This window comes from Panthera pardus, unplaced genomic scaffold, assembly GCF_024362965.1.
Source record: "Panthera pardus isolate Hobbes unplaced genomic scaffold, ASM2436296v1 HiC_scaffold_10, whole genome shotgun sequence".
NCBI lineage: Eukaryota > Metazoa > Chordata > Mammalia > Carnivora > Felidae > Panthera > Panthera pardus.
In genome coordinates, this window is record NW_026526655.1 from 40,385,324 (window position 1) to 40,410,837 (window position 25,514).

General features: G+C 34.9%; 1 pseudogene; it reads left to right on the forward strand.

Moving 5' to 3' along the window:
* The first annotated feature begins 14,479 nt into the window (after positions 1-14,479).
* Positions 14,480-25,514, forward strand: part of LOC128776724 (acidic leucine-rich nuclear phosphoprotein 32 family member B-like) — a 28,848-nt pseudogene continuing 17,813 nt past the window's right edge.

Sequence of the window (25,514 nt, forward strand, 5' to 3'; positions counted from 1 at the left end):
ATAACCAAAGGCAGGTGCGTGGTGGGAATGGAGAATTGTTTATTATTTACAATGTTGTACCTGAGGTGCTTACATGCGGGCAAACTGTTTGATTCATGCATTGTTTTCCTAATTTTGTTAGTTGCCTATCTATGTTTCCTTATAGTTCACTGAACTTCCTTAAGAGGATTGTCTAAATTCTTTGTCTGAAAGTTCATAGATTTTCATTTTTGTTAGGTCTGTTATTAGACCTCTATTAGTTTCTTTGGTGTTGTCATATTTACCTGATTTTTAATGATCCTTGATTCTTTACGTTGGTATTTGTGCATTTGAGTAGTTTGGCTCCTCTTCCAGACTTTACAGGTTTGCTATGGAGAGACAGTTCTTCTTCACCAGTCAGCTCAGTTCGGGTTTCTTGGTGTTACTGCTGGTATTGTCTTTGTACAAGTGGGCATGCTATTATGGTTTATTTTGGGGGGAGGCAACTGTTTGAGTTCTGAAGATAGTGATGAGGTGGGGGCAGGTTGAGAACAGTTGGCTAAGACTGCTGACTTGGTTCCCTACCCATGTGAGGCTGTAGGATGGCTCTGCAGTTCCTTGAATTCTTTGGTCAGACTTACTAGATGATTGACACTAAATACTGTGTTAGGTAATAGATAGGGCTATGAATTAGCTTCAGTGCCCTGGCCTGCTATCCTACAGGCCCAGGGCCTGTACAGCACAACATGTGGGAGCTGGAATCAGGTGTCAGTGTGTAGTGAATTCCCTGGTCAGGTGAGGCCCCTGGCTTTGCTCTGCAGACAAGGAAAGCCATGGTCTGTGGTCTCAGTTCAAGTGCCACTGTACTTTGGGCTACTGAATTGACTATCCAGTGTCCTGTGTTAGATTCCCTGGTCAGAAAAGCTGAATGCTGTATTCTGTGATAAGAAGGGATTAAATTAGATTTCCTGCTTGGACACAGTGAGAGAAGCAGCTCTAAAACTTTACTAGCTCTTCTTAGTTTGTTGTCTTAAGTCAACCAGCACCTCAAGTGTTTTGGCTAAATAGGGCCACTGACTTTGCCCTGGGGGCGATCGGCTCTGTTTTGCTGACTCTTGGCTCAAGTGCCACTGAGCTGCTCAGCTTCCAGGAGTTGTCACAGGCCTTCTAATCAGATAGAGTGAGAAGACTTTCACCACACAGGGTGGGGCTATGTCTCAGCCCCCTTGCCTGGGAATCAGGGGGAGATAATACTCCAGGCTACTCTTAGTTTTCCAAACAGGCTCTCTCCGAGTGAGAAGGACTAGGAGCTACCCTCAGCCTAGGCACTGAATTAATCCCCCTGCCTGTGCATAGCCAGGAGCCTCCATGTCAAGTACTAGCTTTGCTTTGGAGCAAATCAGTTCTGTCTGCCCACCTCTTGGCTCAAGGGCCACTGAGTTGTATAACTTCCCGGAGTTGTCACCTGCTCACCAGGTGAAATAGGCGAAAGGCACTTTCTACAATGAGTGGTGCCGTGACTTAGCACCTTGCCTGGATGTGAGCAAACCAGACTCTTGGGCTGGCACAACTCTGTATTTGAGAATCCAAATGAGGCAGATCTGTACTCTGCCAAGTTCCCTGGTCAGAGTATGCCCCAAATTGGTCCTGTTGGTGGCTGAAGCCACTGTTGGAATTACTACTGAGGCCCTATAGGTATAAACTTGGTCTGCCAAGATCCTAGTGCTGGTTTTTGGAAGCACTCCTATCGCCCGCACCTACCAGTAGTCAGATTCCCAATGGGTGGGAACTGAAGATTTCCTGGCAATCACCACGGTGTAAGATCAGAGTAAGAGCCCCCCAAAATGACCCACAAAGTGTACCCCAAGGTGACCCACAAAAGGCTGGTTGTCACCTATGTTCTCTTTTCCCAAGGGAGGAGCTGAAGGCTCAGGAGATCTGTGTGGGTGGAGTTCTGCTGGCCTGGAGGATGGGGAATGTGCTCAATGTTTAGCTGATTCTTTTATCCGTCTAATGTGGTCTGTCATGTCTCTCAGATTGAGGGGGTACTTCAAGCTCAACCCCATATTCTAGGATTCTTTCAATGGTATCCTCTTTTGAATAGATGTTACTTGTTCTTCTTGTGAGGGGGGAGCAAAGTTGGGAATGACCTATGTTGCCATTTTGGTGATGTCACTCTCTAAATAATACAGGAAAATAAAATGTCTTGACGTCCTGAATGTAGTATCTATCTTTAATTGGTACATGGCCAAGTAAAAAAATAATTGTTTCTCAAATTTTTTTTCATTTTTATGCAATGAAAAACTGTTTTTGCTTGTTTCAGTATATATTTAAATTCTAGTCACAGACTCAATTTCACCATATGAAATTTTATAATACGAATTCCATGTTACATTTGAGATAATCAATCATGTTTCAATGTAATCCACATTGCATAGAAGACTTTTATTATGAACATTATCGTTGTAGTATAGTAAAGTGCATTGTTAATGAAGCATGGAAAAGGAATAATTTCAACTAATAGGCATATACGTCAAATTTCAATTAGGACTATGTTGGAATCCAAAAAGAGATATGAGCATGTAAATTTAAACCTTTGACCTTCACCATAAAGAACAAGGTCTGAGAGAGAAATTAAACTATTTTGATGTAGCATACAAATTTGAATAAATTAATGTGTCCTGAACTCTGTCATGACTCTTAGACTGCATATGATTTTTTAAAATTTTATATACTTGCAGCTTATGACTTTGAACTGTTTGCTTCTATTCCACATATTAAAATATTAAGGAATAAAACAATAATGACAACACTTAGCAAGTTTATTGTGTGACTACTTTATTAGGCGATATACCAATATTTAGATGACTTGTCCTGAATTAGTGACCAGTGAAACATGTCAGACTCACAGATTTTTTTCCCCCTAAGGAAACAACAATAATTCTATGGTATTATTAAATATTCAGTGAATTTTCAAGTTTCTGTTCAAGTTTCAGTGAATTTTCAAGTTTCATATATATGTGTGTGTGTGTGTGTGTGTGTGTGTGTGTGTGTGTATATATATATATATATATATATATATATATACATATGGAGGGGAGAGAGAGAGAAAGACTTGTGGTTGGTTTATTTGAATCATAATCCAGATAAAATCCATACATTGAATTTAGTTGACTTCTCCTTTAATTCTACTTTATTGATTGCCTTTTCCTCCTTATAATTTTATGGATGAACTGAGCTTTTTCCCATTAAACTTCCCTACATTATAAATTGTTTTGATTGTATACTTGTAATACATTTTAAAAATTGTCACTCTGCCCATGCATTTTTACTAATTAATCTGGAAGCTTCTTCTGACTTAAGTTTGATTGTTTTTAAGAACATTTTATGAGTATTTCAAAGTTATAGATGATTTCCAAAATGAGTGTTTTACTCAACATCTAAAGTGAATCGCTTTAAAATGTGACAGTATATTCACACAATCATATATATACACACATATTTGGGGAATCATCTTCCTTAATGAAGATGCACACATATTATTTGATAGCTCAGTGACCTCTTTCAGTGATAGTCTTCCATTTAAAAAAGCCTTGAAAATTTTCACTTTATACGCTTTCTATATTCTGCTTTATCAAAAGCATCTTCACCACACCCCCTTATGTTTAGGAAGACATTTACTTTTTGCTTAAAAGTAGATTTTCTGCCCCCATCCTTGGTCTTAAAACCTAATCTTTCTCTTCTCGAGTCATTTTTCAGACTTATACATATAAAAGGCAATTTATTACATACGAAATGAGATAAAGGGCATAAAATTTAGGAATTGAGATGGATGACATGTTGTATATTGCTCCGAGCTGAGGTCACCAAGGTCAAACAGAAGTAAGATTAAATGGTTGTGCCCTGGATTCTCAAAGCGTTTCCCAAAAAATACGTAGGAATGAGACACAGAGAAATTTTAATTCAAATGTCAACTGAGACTTAGTAATTTATCTGAAATGCTGAGGTACAGAAAAAGATCAACAAAGTTAAAGTAATGCAGCAAACTACAGGCAATTGATAGAACTATCTCATACCTAAACATCACTTACCTATTAATGGTGACAGCTGTATTTGCCTGGTTGGAATTAAAAACAATATGTTATTTACAGTGTGTAGTTTTATCTAGAAGTGTGATACAGAGCAGGCTTGTGCAACATTTTAAAAACACAGAAAAATAAGAGCTATTGTATATTACAATAATATTTTGGAAGCTGTATCTTTATAATTGCTGTGAGTAAACAGTGAAATGTATTGTTAAAGGACGAAAGATTTATTATTTTACCATGACCTTAGGGTCCTTTCACTAAATTTCTTCTATTTTAAAGACAAAGACAAAGCCCAAAGAACCTATGGTTTGCGCAAGCTCAGTAAGCAAGTTAAATGAAGGACTGAAACTTGAAACTTGAACCTAGGTTTAATGGTGCAACTGCTATTGTATGTGGGTTTATTGTTGTTTGTTTTTTGATAGCACTTCAGTCACTGACTTGATTTTCATTTTCTGGAAAAGGTTCTTCTCTATATATAATATTTCCATTAATTTAGTGTATAGTCTAGTTTTATAAACACCAATTAATACATCAAGTTTATGATATATACGTAAAACCAAACTTTTTAAAGGACAATTTTTGTGCTTTTCATTCTTTAAATATAGCCATTTATTTCACATACTAAAACAAATTGATGTTTTAGTCTCACTTTTAGGTGAAAATCTCCCTACATACTTTACTTAGGTTTTCACACTTGGGAATGACAGGGATAATGCAGTACAGATCTTCCTGTACTTACTATGGAGTTACATCATGACAAACTCATCATGAATTGAAAATATCCTAAGTCAAAAATGCATTTAATTTGCCTAACCTACCAAATGTCACAGCTTAGCCTAGACTACCTCATTAGCCTACAGTTGGACAAAATCATCTAACACAAGGTCTGTTTTATAAAGTGTTAAATATCTTATGATATAATTTACTGAATACTGTATTTAAAGTGAAAACAAAAAAGGGGCTCCTGGGTGACTCAGTCAGTTGAGTGACCGACTTCGGCTCAAGACATGATCTCACAGTTTGTGGGTTCAAGCCCCTTGTCGGGCTCTGTGCTGACAGCTCAGAGCCTGGAGCCTGCTTCGGATTCTGTGTCTCCCTCTCTCTCTGTTCCTCTCAACTTGTGCTCTCTCTCTCTGTCTCTCTCTCTCTCTCTTTCTCTCTCTCAAAAATAAGTAAACATTAAAAAAAAAGTTTTAAGTGAAAACAAAGTGGTTATATGGTTATAGAATAGTTTTAAGTGTGTTGGTTGCTTGCCTTTGTGATGGTGTGGCTGCTCATATCACTAGTCCAGGAAAAAAATCAAAATTCAAAATTCGAAGCATAATTTCCACTGAACGTGTTGCTTTCACACCATCGTAAAGTCAAAAAATCATTAAGTTGGGGACTGTCTGTAATTGCCATGCTAGTAACAGGTTATTTATCTGCCCTGAGAAATTATTAATACTTGGTATTTCAACCTTAACATTTTCAAATAAGTTTTCTAGTAACTACATTCCATATTGCTTACTAAGTGATAGTATGAATTTGCACACCAGGGTCCTTGTCTGTTTCTGATTGGTTTATGTAAAAATTTTATGTTTACATGCAAAAAAAAAGAAAGACAAAGAAAAATAGAATGATAAATTGTATAGTATTTGTCTGGTTTCTTTGATTTTATAGTTTATTCTATGGTCTTATGTCTTACAAAGACATCTTACTGATTTACTTTAGCAATGCAGAAAATATTGACATACTTCATAATTCACTGAAAGGGCAATTTGATTTTAAATCATGCAGGCATGTGTTTCAAAATGCATGGAGTAGGTGAACTTAAGGGAATCCGATCATCAATACGGTGATTTTGTTTAAACTATTATATAACTTGAACCGATGTCTCATTTTAACTTTAGAATATAATGACTATTTCATCAAATTAATGATTTTTCAGTGACTGGAAATGCATATCATAAATCCAAGGTAATTGATAACTTCTATAGAAAGGAAACTTTTAATGATGCAGGTCATTATGGCAATTTCATGCACTCTATTATGTGACCTTTAGGACTATTAAATGTTTGTATCTTTCGGTTGTTTTTCTAATCTTACATACCATTTAAGTTGATTTCAGGAAAGGCATGTCCAATAATAAGTGAAATTTAAATTCCAAAATTAAAAGCTATGTTTCAAAATGGGAACTAAATTTATAAGGTAAGTTCATTGGTATAAAAAAAGAGATACCATATTCCATTATTCAGATGATTATGCTTATTAGTGCAAAAGTCACTTGATGTGTGTGATAAGAAGGTTTCTAGCAGATGTCTCTTTGATGTAAGGTATAAAACAGCACATACCTCATTAAACAACACATCAAAAGCATAAAAATGCAACCATTAATCTATATTTCATAATTTCCCCATAATAACTCTAAGTAAAACTCATTGAACACAAATGAAAGAGCTGTAGAAGAAGGTGATATTAAAATTCACATATGGTTCAGTCCTTGTTCTTTTGAATTCTATCAAACATCTGTTGGTCCAAATTGAATATAAAGAATGAAAAACAATTTAATATATGAGTTATAACTTAGGAACTTTTCCAGTAGGAAAGATGACCACCTTCATGAGTTTGTCAAAAATGTACATGTTATCAAAGAATGTTAGACTTGGTTGAGGTACTAAGTACCATCAAACTCAATTCTTATACTTTTAGGTCAGCAAATTAAGGCACATAGGGATTACCTAACTTGCTTTAGCTCACCCAGTTAATCATACTAGAATCTTGATTAGAACTGAAGTTTTTAGACAAACATTTCAGAGCTCTTTGTAGTACTCTACCATGCTCTTAGAAGTATACTTTCTATCTCAGAGAATCTTCATTTCTTAGATTGCAAAAGGACTTACTTAGAGTTGTCTGTTATTTGGCAGCATAAACAGAGGCCAAAGGCAGGTGTAATATATGACGTATAGAAGGAAGGGTCATTAATGTGGACAGCCTCTTTATTCACTTAATGTCTACTTATTATTCCTCAGTTATGTCAGATATAATTTCCATAAACACATAAATCTATCAATCAATCTATCTATAGCTCACTTCAACATTTACCTGATTCTAAGTCCTGTTTCCTGAAATCCTGAGACCCATTTTTGTCCCTTTCATGGCCACAGTGACCCTTCTTAAGTCATTCACCCAACAATTATCACACCAATGTAAGCTTGACAGCCTATTTTCTTGCCTCATCCAGTGTCTGTGCCTTGAGTGTGGGAATGGTATCCAATTCATTGTTTTATTTCCAGCATCTAGAATTGTGTCTGCCTTATTGTAGACACACACACACACACACACACACACACACACACACACACACACATGCAAACGCAAAAGAAATAATTGACCAAAAGAAATAATTAAGCCAAATTTTAGAAAGAAATCCCTGATTACTTCTTTTCTTTTACCAGTTTTCTGTGAAGTGTGTCTTTCGTTTTCTGGAAAGGATAACAAGTTCCAAGATTTTAATAGGGGTTAGCCTATTTATTGTGTTATAGTGGAATGGATTGCTTTTTATGTACTATGGAGATGAGCTCATTCTCTAGAAAACCCTACTTGATCATGAATAATTGTCCCATCTTTCGCTGTAAACTATAATGTAGTTTTTGGTTTCTTTTGTCCTGCTAGATCATTAATGACTATTTGGAATTTATTTGTGACAATCTTCAGTGAAGAAATAACCAATGAACTGTAGTTTTGTTTGCTAAAAGAGTGCCCAAAGAAATATCTTTATTTTATTGAAAATGTGCAGGCTTCAATTATCTATAAATATAGTTGCTATCATGAAATTTAAATATTCATATAATATCAACATCTAACCAAAAAATTATGAGAAAGAAAGATACCAACAAAATAAATTATCTACATTTTACATTTACCTTCAGGGTCTTGAAATCATGCTAACATATATAAACCGTAATATAACTTTACATGAAATAGAAACTCAAATACTTTTTAAAAAGTTTATCAAAAGCTCTTATTCTAATTCTTATAAAGAACTGTTTTAATGCAAACATATTGATATGTATTATATTATATAGTGTCTTTGTCATATAGCATCCTCATATAATTTACTTCTATAGGGAATACTCTGAAAAATGCACTTTTACTTACTTTTCTCCTCCCCAGCTTTATTACCTGAATTAAAGCCATTGCCAGCCTTCTATATTTGGCTGAGATGAGTAGGAACTATTACTCAACATTTAATTGCAGATATTTAGATTTTAAAATAGTCATTATAATTTTGGATACATTTTAATATAATTATCATAAAGTGAATGTGTTATCTAGAAAATAAACACAATTAGAACAAATAAATTATTAATAATTTTATTTACATTTGAGTAGATTCTTCCTCTGTTGCATTTTGTCCATTGCTCCATACTACACGGAAGTAAAGTTTTAAAAAACCAAAACTTCACAGAGACTTTAGGGGTATTTTGCATACATTACTCATCAAATTCTATGTCCAAGGAGTTTGGTACTACTTTTATCTTCCTTTTGCAGATGTTAAAATTGAAGCACAGAGGGATGACTGGGTGGCTCAGTGGGTTGAACGTCCCATGATCTTGTGGTTTTTGAGTTCGAGCCCCATGTCGGGCTCTGTACTGACAGCTCAGAGCCTGGACCCCGCCTCAGATTCTGTGTCTTCCCCTCTCTCTGCCCCTCCCATGCTCATGCTCTGTTTCTCTGTCTCTTGATAATAAATAAACGTTAAAAAAATTTAATAAAAAAAAAAAAGTGAAGCACAGAGAGGTTAAATAACCAACCCAAGGTTATACAGTTTATAAATAGAGGATCCAGATTTCAAACCCAGGCTATTTCTCTTGACTGAAGTATATGTGATATGTTTGTATTTGGGATGGAGTAATATTTGGGGAGGTAAACAATAAAAAAAGAGAAGGTGTGGTCCAAGGATTATAAATTCAAATACCTACAAGGGACAGGCAGGAACAGAAAAGAGGGAAAAGGAATCAGATAGGGGCTGTAGCAAACCAATGAAATGTACCCATTTGAATGAAGTAGCTCCAACAAATTGTTGACCTGTAGGGAAGTGGATTCATTGTAGCCAAATCTCACAGTTCCAGAGAGATACAACATCCAGATTTGTATGAAAACGTCTCCCTGTTCACACCCCAGTAACTAATCCAAACATTTTCATATTCTCCTTAAACCAATCAAAATATAACAGCTGAACAGACCTAGCCCCCAGAATACAGTTTTTGCTTTCTTGAGAGATTCATGATAACACATTGCAGAAGGAAGATGATGACTTATAAAATGTGAGCACCATTAGATGTGAATTCTAAATAAAGGAGTCACCAAGATTTTTGAGCAAGGAGAGGACTACATATTGAAAGCTGAAAGGAAATGAGAGTTTGCACCTCCATGTGAATGTTTTATTCCGAAGTAGTCCTCCTGACTAGTAGTTTGTTTTCAATGATATTAACAAATTTTTCTTAAAATCTTTTGGTATATATTTTTTCAAATTCTTTAGGAAAAGCTTACTTATTACACATTAAAATGCACCTTATTACTTTATAATAAATAACTTGATTCGTTATCATTTTCAGTACAGTGAAAATACGAGTTATCGAACACATACCATTTAGCAAACTCTACTTGAAACTGAGATCATAATGATGAAAAATTACACTATTTTGTTGGATCTAAGTATAGAGTAGGAAACTGAAAGGAGATAATAATTTTTAAAATGTATGTCCTCTGGTAAGTGTGGTATTAGTATGATATGCAAGGGAGACAAATGATTGAAAGAAGAGAGTGAATTGTTCTGGAGAAGTGATTAAGGCTCACAGAAGCAACAATGTAATCATATTGTTTGAGTAGGACTGTATAGGATGAATAGGAGTTTTCTAAATAGACAATAGAGATAACATTCAGGAGTTCCGAATATCATTGTTGTAATTATAGTTCATACTCCCTAATTTAAGTTTAGTATTCTTAGTTGCTTATCATCCCTATTAAATTAAAAATTCCTTCTGTGAAGATAAACATTTTAATTTCAGAACTAATGGATAAACCCCTGAATATTGTTGAACAAAGAAAAAGAGCTAACTCAAACTAGCTCAAGGATTCAACCAACCAGTTTTTTGTCAGAGTTGTTTTAAGTTATTACTCTTTACTTGCTTGTACTGACTATTTGCATGTATAATACAAAGAGCCTTGGTCCCATACGCTTATTTGTATGCTAGGCCCAACGCCTCTTGATACACTTTACCATCTTCTTTGAGCATTTTGGATTTTAGAAGTCTTACATTATCTGCATTTAATCCTATACCGGGTCCTGCTCCTTGACATCCTCAGTTGTTTTGATCAAAGAATCCTCTACCTACCAACCTTATATCCAAGAAATCAGTACTCACATATTAGAGATGGTTTCTCATGAGATAGGTATTCAGAAGGGATAAAAAAAACCTGGTTTACAAAAGGTTTATAAGTTGATAGCATGAATATAGTTATGTTAGAGCCATACATCATAAATTAAATCACATTATTACAGCCTTGCTTAGAATTACTACATTTCTTAGGAACAAGACCAAATGATTTTCAAGATTAAAGGTTTATGTCTTTCTTTTTCATTTTCACCTTACTCTGTTTAAGAAATTTCTTTGTTCATGTAACTAAATACAGTATTTCTCTATTCTAGGGGAATATAATTAAAGATTTCCTTTTGCAGGATTATACCAGCTATACAACAAACGTAAGAAAAACAAAAAGATACCCTCTTTCAGAATGAGATACAGTATTATTTATTTCTAATATGAAATTTGGGTTTAGAAAAGAATTAAGAGGTAGACTGAAGTTTATAGGATTGCTGCCTTTCTAATACCACTGACATCTTCAACATGATTTCACTATCTTAAGATAGTCTAGAATTAATTAAATTGTGTTTCTTAAGATAGGTGAGCAAAATAGTGAATGTAAAATATCAGTCTAATATGAGAACATCATGGGGCACCTGGGTGGCTCAGTCGGTTAAGTGTCCGACTTCGGCTCAGGTCATGATCTCATTGTTTGTGAGTTTGAGCCCCACATCAGGCTCTGTGCTGACAGCTCAGAGCCTGGAACCTGCTTCAGATTCTGTATCTCCTTCTCTCTCTGCCCCTCCTCTACTTGCTGTCTGCCTCTCTCTCTCTCTCTCTCTCTCTCAAAAATAAATAAATGTAAAAATTTTTTTTTTCAATATGAGAACATCAGTATTTCAATTATTACCAAGACTTTCCCAACAAGGTTATGTAGAAGTAATTCCACTAGGCACTCCTTGGGTACTTAAGAGGTGGAAGGAAACCTATATGTATTGGTAACTTTCTACAAGCCACAAATGGACTGTACAATTTACATGAGTTACTTTATCTCACCATGGGTGGGTTTCATTGTTTGCATTTTTCCTGTGGGAAAACTGAAGCTAAGAGAATGTAATTGCTGTCTATCTCAACCATTAAGCAGCAGAGCCAGGTTTAAATCCAAGTGTCTTCCGACTCAGGAGTTTATTTGTTGAAGACATGATGTCCACTTCTAATGCATATTCAAATAAATTTTGTAGAGATTAGCATGTTCACAAAAAGAAGGAGAAAAATGCAAAGTAGTATGTTAAATAAATGACCTGTGGGAATTCAGTAATTAATGCTGGACATATCAGTAGAATGGTAAGAAAGTTAGACTTGTGTGACATCTTGAAGGAAGGAAAAACAAAAGTGAATTAAATAGTGATCAGAGTAGAACAAGAGTGATAGAACTGCTAGTGAATAGAATGTGAAAATGGACAAAAGAAGTAGTATGCATGGGTTTTCATACAACTTTGAGAGAGACATTAACCTGGAATGGGAAGAAGTTACTTTGGGGAGTAAAGGGAGAAAAGGTGGAATAACAAAGTGTAGATGTGCAATAGTGATTAGACTGTACTTGAGCTTCAGCAATCCATTTGAATTGTGAACGGAGAGAAAATAACATGAATGGTAATACTTCTGTAGAAGACATGCATTTGATTACTTTTCTAATTTCTAAACATAAGCTAACAAAATACAAACACACACAGACTTACACACACACACACACAAGAGCTAGTTGATTTTCCCGAAGTGGAAAGAAAGGAAGACACATGCACATTCATCACCCTTTATACCTGTAATAGAGATTGGATGGGAGGGTATGGTGTAAACCAACAAGATATATGTGTATATATCTAGAAAAATATAAACATATACATTATATAATTATATATAAGTAAATATTTGAGAGACTGAGGAAGGAAATGGTGGTCATTTGTGGTCTCCTCTTGCTTTCCAAACACACTTCTACCACTGCAAAATAATCATAAAACAACAATAAAGATGTATTTTCACTTTTGAGTGCACTAGCCCAAGAAAAACAGTGCCTTCCTACCGCTCCATGAAATTAAGGACTCTCTTCTTTAGTATTTTACGGTAAGAGTCACCACTTTGAATCATGTACTCATGATACTTTTTATATCATGCTAGTTAGTTTTGAAATGATTCATTCTAATTTACTGCAGACATCTAAAGTTTTAAGGAAAAAATATACTTGAAACTTGTATCAGATTTATGTATACACCTGTAATTTTAGCCAACTTATGAAAGCATGATATCAATGCCCTGAAATTTTGAGAATTCCTTCATTTCCTAAGCCCAAATGGCATAAAGAAGTGAAACAGATTCATTTTTCAGTAAAATCTCCAACTGCAAATATTCTCAGTTTTGACATATTTTTGAGAATCACTGACTCCTCCACTCTTTCCAGCATGCAAACATTTAGTACATTTTACCCCACTTGCTTCATTCTTTAAAAATAAAACAATTTCAACAATGCAGCTAAGAATGACCAAGCCATGATTATATAGCCATATTCTAGGAAAGCCATTATTTCTTTTTTTTTCTTTTTAATGATTTCAGGGATAGCATTTAGTGATTCGTCGCTCACATGTAACACCCAGTGCTCTCCCAACAAGTGCCCTCCTTAATGCCCATCACCTATTTAGCCCCACCCACCCAACACCCCCCCACCCAACACCCTTCCAGCAACCCTCAGTTTGTTCTCTGTATTTAAGAGTCTCTTATGGTTTGTCTCCTTCTCTGTTTTTATCTTATTTTTTCTTCCCTTTCCTTATGTTCATCAGTTTTGTTTCTTAAATTCTGCATATGAGTGAAATCATATGATATTTGTCTTTCTCTGGCTTATTTCACTTAGCATAATACCCTCTAGTTCCATCCACGTTGTTGCAAATGGCAAGATTTCATTCTTTTTGATATCTGAGTAATATTCCATTGTTTATATATATGACATCTTCATCCATTCATCAATTGATGAACAGTTGGGCTCTTTCCATACTTTGGCTATTGTATATAGTGCTTCTGTAAACATTGGAGTGCATGTGCCCCTTCGAATTAGCATTTTTGTATACTTTGGAAAAATACTTAGTAGTGTATGCTGGGCCATAGGGTAGTTCTATTTTTAATTTTTTGAGGAACCTCCATACTGTTCCAGAGTGGCTACACAAGTTTTCTTTCCTACCAGAAATGCAAAAAGGTTCCTCTTTCTCTGCATTCTTGTTGATATTTGTTGTTGCCACAGTTGTTAATTTTAGCCATCCTGACAGGTGTGAGGTGGTATCTCATCATGTTTGATTTGTATTTCCGTTGAGTGATGTTGAGTATCTTTTCATGTGTCTCTTAGCCATCTGGATGTCTTCTTTGGAAAAGGGTCTATTCATGTCTTTGCCCATTTCTTCAGTGGATTATTTGGTTCTTGGGTGTTGAGTTTGATAAGTTCTTTATAGATCTTGGATACTAACCCTTTATCTGATATGACATTTGCAAATATCTTTTCCCACTCCATCAATTGCCTTTTAGTTTTGCTGATTGTTTCCTTCTCTATGCAGAAGCTTTTTATCTCAATGAGGTCCCAATAGTTCATTTTTGCTTTTGTTTCCCTTGTGTCTGGAGATGTGTCAAGTAAGAAGTCAAAGAGGTTGTTGTCTGTTTTCTCCTCTAAGATTTTGATGGCTTCCTGTTTCATGTTTAGGTCTTTCATCCATTTTGAGTTTCTTTTTGTATATTGTGTAAGAAAGTGATCCAGGTTCATTTTTCTGCATGTCGCTGTACAGTTTTCCCAACACCATTAACTATTGTTTCTTAAATCTGATTATTTTTCCATAATCTTATCTAGAATTGTGACTGTTCCAAATAACATTTTAAACCTGAGATTGGGTAGAATTTAAAAAGCCTGTATATCTAGTATTCTTTTTTTTTTTTTTTTTTTATGTTGAGTACATTTGTGTTTACTTCCCTTGATTTAAGACTAAACCAGAGGAAGAAAGTAGGATCATATACATATTAGGTTCATTTATTTGAGTAAAAAACAAAACAAAACACATGGTGATAGGCTACCAGTCGTCTGTAGGTGACAATAACAGTGTGGAAAATGATTCTATGGTAAGTAATATTTATTCTTAAAATAAACTACAAAAATGAGGCATACGTGCCCATAGGGAACTATTTTCTACACACTAAACCAAGCATTATTACCTCATTAATCTTAATTTCTTTCTTACTTAAGAAATCTCTGTGTTTCTTTTAAAGGCTGTAATGTTTTCTACCTCAATATGTTGTGTATACTTTGAGATTGAAAGGCAATAAGTGCATAGCTAACTTTGACACTTAGTAGGGAATGTGCTGTCATTTTCTTTTACCTCAAACACAGGAGAGAAACAGAAATATTTATCCCATCTGGATAATAAGCAAGATTGCCACTATAAAAAGGTAATACTATAAAATTCATTGTTAGAAGGACATGGTAATAATAAGAAGTCATATTATGGTCCACTTTATGGCCATAATGTGATCATGGTAATAATATTGGAAACATCACAGCTACTAATATGGTTTCTGCTCATATGCTTATTCTGAAATTTTATGGAATCATATTTTCTTATATACATTTATCTTACCCACTAATTTTAATCTGCTTTCCTACTCTGAGAATGGATTTAGCATAGTATTTTCCTACATTAATTTGCCTTGTTTCGTGGCTTTATTTCCTACTTTTTTTGGTAAACATCTCCAAATCCCTTACATTTGATCCTTGCTATGAGCTAATGGACAAGTGACTACAAGGCATTCAAATAGGACATTCAGTGCAGGACCTCTTTTCTTTATCACATTGTCTCTGTTTCCTCTCTACACTAGATGGCAGAACCATTCAGCATTTATCATTCCCACTCTATTCCCCAGACAGGGGCATTAGGAGGATGAATGTATCTTCCCCTTTGGATCAAATATGCAAAAGCAGTAAAGCTATAAATTAAAAGGAAAAGAAAATCCCACTCATAAATACATCTTTTGGGCTCATACAAATAGCCAGCTAGCATTTCAAGGCTCACAAACCTGAGCACATGGTTCCCTTTGTTCCTAGCAGGACAGACTTGCTCAAATGAGAAGGAAAGTGTTAGGTGACTTGGATTTGATCAAACTAAAATTGCCAAGTAACTTTCAATGAGTCTCTGTTTTCCAGTACATTTTGGTAGGGCTGTCTGAAAGACTGACACAGATTTGTCATAAGCAGTGAAGAAACCAGAGACAAGAAATTCAACTTTTAAGCTTCTATTCCATATCAAAGAATTTAGGGAGAAGGAGGAAGAAAGCCATTTTTTGAGGTCAGTTTTTTAAAGGTGCAAGAAGCTATACGAAGACTAATTTTAGATGGAGAGCACAGCCACATCCCGTGATATAGCTCTTGTAGGAGGAAATGAACAGTTTTGTTGTGGCTATTTTACTTTTTCTTAAACCACAGGCTTTGCTTCTTCTAACTTTGAGTCTGTGGCCTATTTCAAAAGCCAGGAGAGGATTTAGAGAGGTGTGAATTGTGTGTTAGCTCTATTCACTTATTTTAACCAAAGTACCTTCCATGGTCTGCCAGGGGAGGGAATGGGCTGCTTTTTCACTGGAACCTGGTCAGCATGGGAATCAGATTCAAAAGAACACATATCAAAATCTGACATGATCAAGTAAAAAGGAAAAGCCGGGCACACAATAAACATTATTCATCTGTCCAACAGTGCTGTAAGGTAGACAGATCTTTTGTCTCTGTTTTTTTTTTTTTTTCATCTGATAAGTGATGAAAATGAGGATCAAATGATGTGCTTAATGTTATATAACTTGAAAGTGTATAGCGGGAATTCAGACTTCTGTCTGTAGGATTCTAAAATATGTTCACTCTAATACGCCTAAAAATCAAGGATCTGCTTGGAAAAACTTTATTCATATAGAAAGGAAATGGTATTTATCAATTATTTTGTACTATGCACCAGCTCTGGGCTAGGTGCTGGGAATAGATAGGCAAAGAGGGTGGAGTGCCTGCCCTCAAAGATTCAAGTAATAAGCTCAAAGAGTTGATCCTTGTGACCAGCCTTCAGAATGGACTTATTATTTCTTCTTTCCCTTATTCTAGACTTAGAGAAAATGTGGTTTGGAGATGCTCAAAAACTGAACCAAAGTCACATGGGATAAAACCAAAAATGATGATTGAATTTTTTTCCTTTAATTTTAACACCATGACAAATGAGAAACTCACTTGAACAGACATGTGAGGCATAAAAATGGCAATTAGCCATTTCTATATGATTTATCATACAATTTACACCCTCCATGTATTTTTTTAAATTTTTTAACGTTTATTCATTTTCAAGAGACAGAGAGAGACAGAGCATGAGCAGGTAAGGGACAGAGAGAGGGAGACACAGAATCCGAAGCAGGCTCCAGGCTCTATGCTGTCAGCACAGAGCCCGAAGTGGGTCTCAAACTCACAACTGGGAGATCATGACCTTAGCTGAAGTCAGATGCTCAACTGACTGGGCCACCCAGGCGCCCCAACACCCTCCATGTATTTTTCATATACTATTTTGCAATATCCTGTAACCCTCTTACGAGATCTTCTTTATTTTCTCCCACTCCCTTATTCCTCCATTTTCTTATTGTTGGTGTGATTTTAATTAAAAACAAGAAAAAAGCTATTTATCTCCACATGACTAAATATTTTCTTGGTCAAGGAATTTTGTGAACTGATTTTAAAAGCATCTGAAGTTGGAAAGATTCTAAATAGAAATTACAATCATGTGATGAGTTGTTTTCATTTGGGAAATAGTTTTTTGTTTGTTTGTTTTAACCTATTCCAATTTTCAAGTATCTAGCTGCTAATGAATTATAGAAAAAAAATAAACAGAGAGGAGAGGGGTGGGGGGATGGGTGAAGCAGGTAAAGGGGATTAAGGAGTGCATTTGTTGTGGTGAGCACAGAGTAATGTATGGAACTGTCGAATCGCTATATTGTACACCCGAAACCAAGATAACTCTGCATTTTAACTATACTGGAATTAAAAAGACATATGTATATAATAAAAAATGTATGTCATAGAAGTTTAAGAAAGCATTTTGGAAGGAACTATGCTTTGACACTTTATATTTATTGTTTTATGTTTATTTTTGGTTTTTTTCCAATATATGAAATTTATTGTCAAATTGGTTTCCATGAAACTTTATATTTAGAGTTTGATAAACTAAACACTACAAATTGAAACCTAGGTACTTATAAATAATCCTTTACTGTTTTTTCTATTATTCTGAAAAATACATATATAAAATATACCATTAGCTATTAGCACACTTTACTTTTGAAAAATATATGAATTAAATTTACTTTCATAAAGAAATATTTAAATATGCTTATAAACATGGGTTCATTTTTTTTTAATATTTTTTTGTTTTTAAAAGGTTTCACTAGGTAAACATGTTTATTGTAGAAAAATTAGAAAATATAGATAAGTTTAAGGAAAAACGAAAAGGAGCTTAAAACTACACATTTTCTTTTAATAAACATTTAACCATTTCATCCACATATTTCTATTTCCTATTTTCTGTATACCTTTAGTATCTATTTATATAAAAAATTATACTTTAAATTTTTAATGTACTTTATATGTACATTTTATGTACTTGTGGATGTCTGTATGTGTGTGCACTTAATGTTTTAAATCTTTGGGTAATAAATGTGGTCATTGAAGGGCACTTGGATGGCTCAGTCATTTAGGCTTCTGACTTCTGTCTTGATTCTGGCTCTGGTCAAAATCTCATGGTTCCTGGGTTTGAGCCGTGCATCAGGCTCTGCACTGACACCACAGAGACTGCATCACGTTCTCTCTCTCCCTCTCTTTGCCTCTCTCTCTCTCTCTCTCTTTCTTCTCAAAATAAGTAAATAAACTTAAAATAATTTTTTGTATAAAAAAATGCCACTTCCTACTTGAGGGGTCTAGGATGATGCCAACTAGTGACATAGGCAATAATTGTCTTTCCTTTTTATGTGCCGCATTAGAAAACCATCAAGAAACAAAATTATATTTTCTACATAAGTCATAAATAGAAATTCTTTGTAGTTATTTAAAAATTCTAGTGGAGTGTGCACCTTTATAAGCTAGAATATTCATCCATCAGATGGCATATAGATATATATCTCTTTTGATGTCATTAAAAGATAGCTCGTGTAGATAATGTGGTTCTAATTCTGCTAATAGCTAACTTTGTTGAACTGAACTTATTTTCTTCTGTACAAAGAGGAATTTATATGAACACTGGAGTCTTTCTTACAGCTCCAAAATAGTACAAATTTGTGACTTAATACATTCTTTAATATGCCATCAGATTCAAATAGAATCTAGTTAAAAGTGAAAAAATTCTCTATGTATGTGGTAGTAAAAGGAATTATAAGATGGTTGTAGAAAACCACAGTTCTTTTAAGTGTGTTCAATAACAAAAATGTTCACTTCAAGACAATTTTTGTGGTTATTTCTGTTAGTCAATTATTGCAAATTTTAATGTAACTATAATGAAGAAATTTCTCATATATAAAAATGCCTGACATATTTCTTTATAAATTTTAATTTACTTAATTTCTCAAACTATTCTCAGTCATAAGTTCTACCTGAAATGCTAACTGTAGTCAATATCAATAAAAAGTGGTATATGTGAAAAAGATTGGGGCAATTTAAGTTGGCCAAGTGACAGTATTTGTATGCTTTTTGAAATACGCACAAATGAATAATTTGCTTTCAAGAATTTCCATTATTCACTCTTGACTGTATTTTTATATTAACAAATATCACATTTATTTTAAAATATTATTACATAAAATATTTAGTTCTTTCTCTCCCCCAAACAAATGCTATTTTACATGATGAAGAAAAGGGTAAAAGAATTCTAAGTTAATGAATTATTAAAGTACTTAGATATGTAACAGATACCCTGATTCCCATTTGCCTTTTTTAGACCTTTGCCTCTGGGGGTATAATGACTTGAAAGCATTTGCTGAGAAAAGGGGTATATTGACGGTAAGCTCAGAAAGAGATGTACATATTTCATAAAAATTTGGCCTTTCTACAAGTTTATTAGAACATGTTGAAGATAGTATAGAAGAAACATAAAGACCAAAAAAAAGCATTTCTGAGAAGTAAATCAAATTATACAAAATGATAAAGACGTCTCTCTGACTATTTTTAATTGTAAGACCATGCAGAAATGTGTGTGAACTGATACATACTCATTTAGAATATTATTTAGAATAAATAAAGATAGGTATACCTTTAATGTTTCTAGTTAATTATCTTCAAGATGGTATATAACATCTGTGATTGAAAACGATATATGGTCTTCTACTTTTTTATATAATATTGTTTTCAAGAAATGCCAAATCTAAACTTTTAAATATATATTCACACATTAAGGTTCTTATTCTTTCCTTTCCTTTTTCAAGTTTACTTTTAAGTTTAACAGCACAAGCAAATGCATAAATTCTTTGGACACACAACCCTTGTTACCATTCAACTTTATCTGAGGTATAAATGCATAGGACTTTGGAAAGGTTAGCTCATTTCTAGAGATTTGAGAACAGGCATAAACAAAAAGGCAGAGAGAAAAATATAAAGACAGTCCTTTGTTCTAGGGTTCTTACCCAGGGTGGTGTTTATATCCACATAATCCATATCCACATAATGCATAATCCACAGCAATCTTCTTACATAGAGGATATTACTGGAAAATGGTTTGTTTCTACATGGATTGTTTCGCTTCTCCATTCATCCAACCCTCTCTTTCATTTAATTTCTGTGTCTCCTTAAGTATAGCCTCTACCTCATTAAGCTTTAGCTTCCCGCTTCTGAGCTTCCCACATAGATCTTGTCTCTCTAGAGTTTCTATTATTTTCTTGCTTTTATCTTGTAGCTTTTTATTTTCAAGCTTTTCCCTCATACTTTACATAGGTCAATTACTTCTTTACTCATTCTTAATATCTTGTGTTATCCCTCATTATTCTGAAATTTTACCTTATCTTTAATGGATTTTTAATGTACCTTTTAATCTTTGAACTAAGATGCTTAATTTTTAATACTGTTTATTTTGAAATAGTTTTGGATTTAGAGGATTGTGAAACTAGTACAAAGAATTTGCAAAGACTTTGTGCCTTATTTTCCCTGTTATTTTTTTAAATTTTTTAAAAATATTTTTATTTATTTTTGAAGGAGAGGGAGACAGAGCATGAGTGGGGGAGGAGCAGAGAGAAGGGGAGACGTAGACTTTGAAGTAGGCTCCAGGCTCTAAAGTGTCAGCACGGAGCCCAATGGGGGGCTCAAACTCACGAACTATGAGATCATGACCTGAGCCAAAGTCAGACACGTAACCAACTGAGCCACCCATGCGCCCCTGTTTACCCTATTATTGACAGCTTCCACTAGAATGGTACAGTTGTCACAATTAATGAAGTAGTATTGACACATAGTTATTAACTAAAGTCCTTTCTTTATTCAGAATTCGTTAGTTTTTATCTAATATCCTTTTTCTATTCCAAGAGCACATTCAGGATAATACTTTGTCGTGTCTCCTTAGGCTCCTCTTGACTGTGACACTTAGACGATGCTTGATTTTGATAACCTTAACAGTTGTGAGTATTACTGGTGGGCTAGTTTGTAGAACATCCTTCAACTGGGATTTATCTAATATTTTTCTTATTATTAGACTTTGTTAAGGTTTTTGGGAGGAAGCCACGCAGGTAAATTGCTGTCCTCATCACATCATATCAAGGGTACATGATGTCAACACTGTTTATCATTATTGATGTTGACCTTGATCACCTGGCTGAGGTAGTGGTTTTTAAGTTTCTTCACTGTACAGCTACTCTTCCCCTAGCCCCATCCTGTACTGTACACTTCAGAAGGAAGTCGCTATGTCAGTCCACACCAAAGACCTGGAGAGTTTTTCTTTCCGTTCTTATCTACATAAATTATTTGAAATTTAACTACATAGGATATTTATCTGTTTTCTTAAACATATTTTTATTCAATAATTTGCATTAATATGGACATTTATTTTTATTAATATGGATATCAATATTGGATATTTATTATTTTATCCTTTGTATTATAATCCAATGCCACTTTTCTGTTGCTCAAATTGTTTCAGATATGGGCATTAGTAGTTTTTTCAGTTGGTTCCTGTGTCCCTTATGACACACTTCCAATACTGGTTTTTTGTTGGTGTTTCTGTTTGTTTGTTTTATTACTTGGCTCCTTTCTGGCACTGTTCGATGCTTCAAGAACATCTTGCATGTTTCCTGCCAGAGCCCGATAAAGGGTCATTTTCCCAAGGAACCTTGAATCCTTTTATTGAGAACATTAGAAACTAAAATCTGGATTTTGGGTATAGTTGTTGCCAATGGTCTGCCATTACTTCTAGGTTGTCTGAGTTGAGAAAGTAAATATATGTACTTGTTTGTGTGTGTGTGTGTGTGTGTACATCTATATCTATCTATCTATCTATACACATATATATATAGATGTATATATCTATACATACAAATCTATTAGAGCATGATTGCTGGATCATCTGGTAAGACTATGTTTAGCTTTGTAAAAAAACTGTCAAGCTATCTTATTGTACTTAGGTTTGTCTACTGGTACACTGTTGGATAGTTGAATAGGAGGGGCACAATAAGACATCCTTGTCTTTTCCACTTTCCAAGGATCTTAGTGGGAAAGCATTAAATCTCTGCCCATTTAAGTATGCCCATTAAGTTTGTTTGTTAGCCTGGCTAGTGTTTTATGAATTTTCTATGTCTCTGCGAAGGACCAGCTTTAGTGCTTGCTCTTACTTTCATTTTTCACAAACTTCTACTAGCTTTTTTATTATCTTTAATTTTCTATCTTTCACTCTTTTCTTGTTGTATCTTTTGATTATATAATGAAAGCTAAGGGATGTTTCACAAGATTATTGTTACTGACGATAATCCATATTTTACAAAGAAGATCCATGAAATGTGTTCCATCAACCCAGCAGTAAAATTCAATTTCTATATTTTTTCATCACAGCAAACTTCACATTGTGATTTTATGCATAAAATTTTATTCCTGGCCTTTACTTTTGGCTATTTTTTTTCTTTTACTCTATGTTCTACATTTCATTCAAATTATATTTTATTTGGCTGTATTTTATGTAAGAAAAAAACATATGCACAATAAATCAATGCATACGTAGATAAATGCTAGAACAATGCATACATAGATAAATGCTAACTGTCGCTGACCCATTCCATATCCTTTTGGTCTTCTGAGCGCATATACAGTTGTAGTAGACAGTTCTGCATATCAAGTTTTTGCATATTACTTTTTCTTTTCTGTTCAGGCTATATGACCCAGTAGATACAATGCTTTGAAGTCTCTTGAAATCTTTCAATAAAATAGTCACATGCACTATTTAGACCCCCTGAGACATAATAGATCCTTAATATTCTGGAGGAAGGCAGTGTCTTCTGCAGCAGAAAATCACTCTTTGTCAAAAGTAACTTCTAAACCTACATTGGACTTTAGTAGAGCTTATTTGACCAATCATGGGACAATAAGGCTAGGTAAGTGGTCCTAATTATCAAGGCATGGGTATTATTAGATCTACTAAGTCACAAAGTTGGGCAGGCATGGCACTGATCCCACATACCATGGAAATGGGTTATTCAGAAACTGATTGGATTAAGTCCAGAGAACAATTAAGTTTTATGAACAGGTCACCTTGTTTCTGTTCCAACAGAACAGAAAGGTTCATATCTATGTCTTTGTGGGTAAGGGAAAATATTTCCTATAGCTATGTTTTGGGAAAAGATTAGAATCTGGCTCACAGATGGGTCAGCTCTATATATTGATGCAAGTTGAAAATGGACTGCCAATGAACCATAGCTACATTCATGTATAGCCATAAGGATAGTTGGGGAATCTTCCCAACAGGCTAAACTGTGAGTAGTACACGTGTTTGTCCCCTTAATATCACGAGAGAAGTTATTAGACATAAGGGTATACTCAAATCTTGAGAAGTGGTAAATTGGTTTATTGGTCAGAAGTCTGGAAGGAGTAGGAAAGATCAGAAACTAAAACATCTGGAGGTGTATTGATGGACGGATAGTGGTTAGTGGGCACACATGCAGATTCTTTTTGTTGTTGTTTTAATATATTAAAAACTTAATCAAAAGAGACACTTCATGACTAGGTTAACAAGATGACTCAGATAGGTCAGACAAACTCTGTCCTCAGCCATCCCAGTACTTGTACAATGGGGCCATGAATGGAGTAGACATGGTGATAGCCAAGTAGAGTCTAAGCATGATCCCAATAACATGCAGCCCCTTTTACTGAGACTGGTTTATCTACTGCCATTGCTCAATGCCTGATGGAAGTTGAGTTTTTAATATGGTATCAGTCAGTAGCAAGTTGATTGCCTAAGTTCCTCTCCCATGGAGGGAACAATGATATGTCACCCCCAAGATTTGAATTGTATTCTAGCTGTGTGTTTGTTATCTGTGCCCTTGGTGCCTTTTTGGCATCTCTATCCTAGGACTTTCATAGTTTCTGATTTACTTACGTGGGTTCCTGCTAGAATTGTATTGGATCAAGGGATGCTTCTATTTTTTTATATTAAATATAATTTAGTGTCAAATTGTTTTCCCTACAACACCCAGTGCTCATCCCAATAGGTGCCCTCCTCAATGCTCATCATCCACTTTCCTGTCTGCCCCACCCCCCCATCAACCCTCAGTTTGTTCTCTGTATCCAAGAGTCTCTTATGGTTTGCCTCCCTCCCTCTCTGTAACTTTTTTTTTCCGCCTTCCCCTCCCCCATGGTTCTCTGTTAAGTTTCTCAGGATCCACATGTGAATGAAAACATATGGTATCTGTCTTTCTCTGTCTGACTTACTTCACTTAGCATAATATCCTCCAGTTCCATCCACATTGCTACAAATGGCCACATTTCATTCTTTCTCATTGCCAAGTAGTATTCCATTGTATATATAAACCACATCGTCTTTATCCATTTGTCAGTTGACGGACATTTAGGCTCTTTCCATAATTTGGCTCTTGTCAAAAGTGCTGCTATAAACATTGGGGTACAAGTGCCCCTATGCATCAGCACTCCTGTATCCCTTAGGTAAATTCCTAGCAGTGCTATTGCTGGGTCATAGGGTAGACCTATTTTTTTTTTTTTTTTTTTTTTGAGGAACCTCCACACTGTTTTCCAGAGAGGTTGCACCATTTTTCATTCCCACCAACAATGCAAGAGGGTTCCATTTCTCCACGTCTTCTCCAGCATCTATAGTCTCCTGATTTGTTCATTTTAGCCACTCTGACCGGCGTGAGGTGGTATCTCAGTGTGGTTTTGATTTGTATTTCCCTGATGAGGAGTGACGTTGAGCATCATTTCATGTGTCTGTTGGCCATCTGAATGTCTTCTTTAGAAAGAAGACATGTCTTCTGCCCATTTCTTCACTGGATTATTTATTTTTTCAGGTGTGGAGTTTGGTGAGTTCTTTAGAGATTTTGGATACTAGCCCTTTATGTGATATGCCATTTGCAAATATCTTTTCCCGTTCCATTGGTTGCCTTTTAGTTTTGTTGATTGTTTCCTTTTCAGTGCAGAAGGCTTTTATCTTGATGAGGTCCCAATAGTTCATTTTTGCTTTTAATTCTCTTGCCTTTGGGGATGTGTCAAGTAAGAAATTGCTGTGGCTGAGGTCAGAGAGGTCTTTTCCTACTTTCTCCTCTAGGGTTTTGATGGTTTCCTGTCTCACATTCAGGTCCTTCATCCATTTTGAGTTTATTTTTGTGAATGGTGTAATAAAGTGGTCCAGGTTCATTCTTCTGCATGTTGCTGTCCAGTTCTCCCAGCACCATTTGTTAAAGAGATTGTCTTGGATAGAAGGAACATACTTAAACATCATAAAAACCATTTACAAAAAGCCCACAGCTAATATCATCCTCAATGGGGAAAAAATGAGAAATTTCCCCCTGAGATCATGAACAGGACAGGGATATCCACTCTCACTGCTGTTGTTTA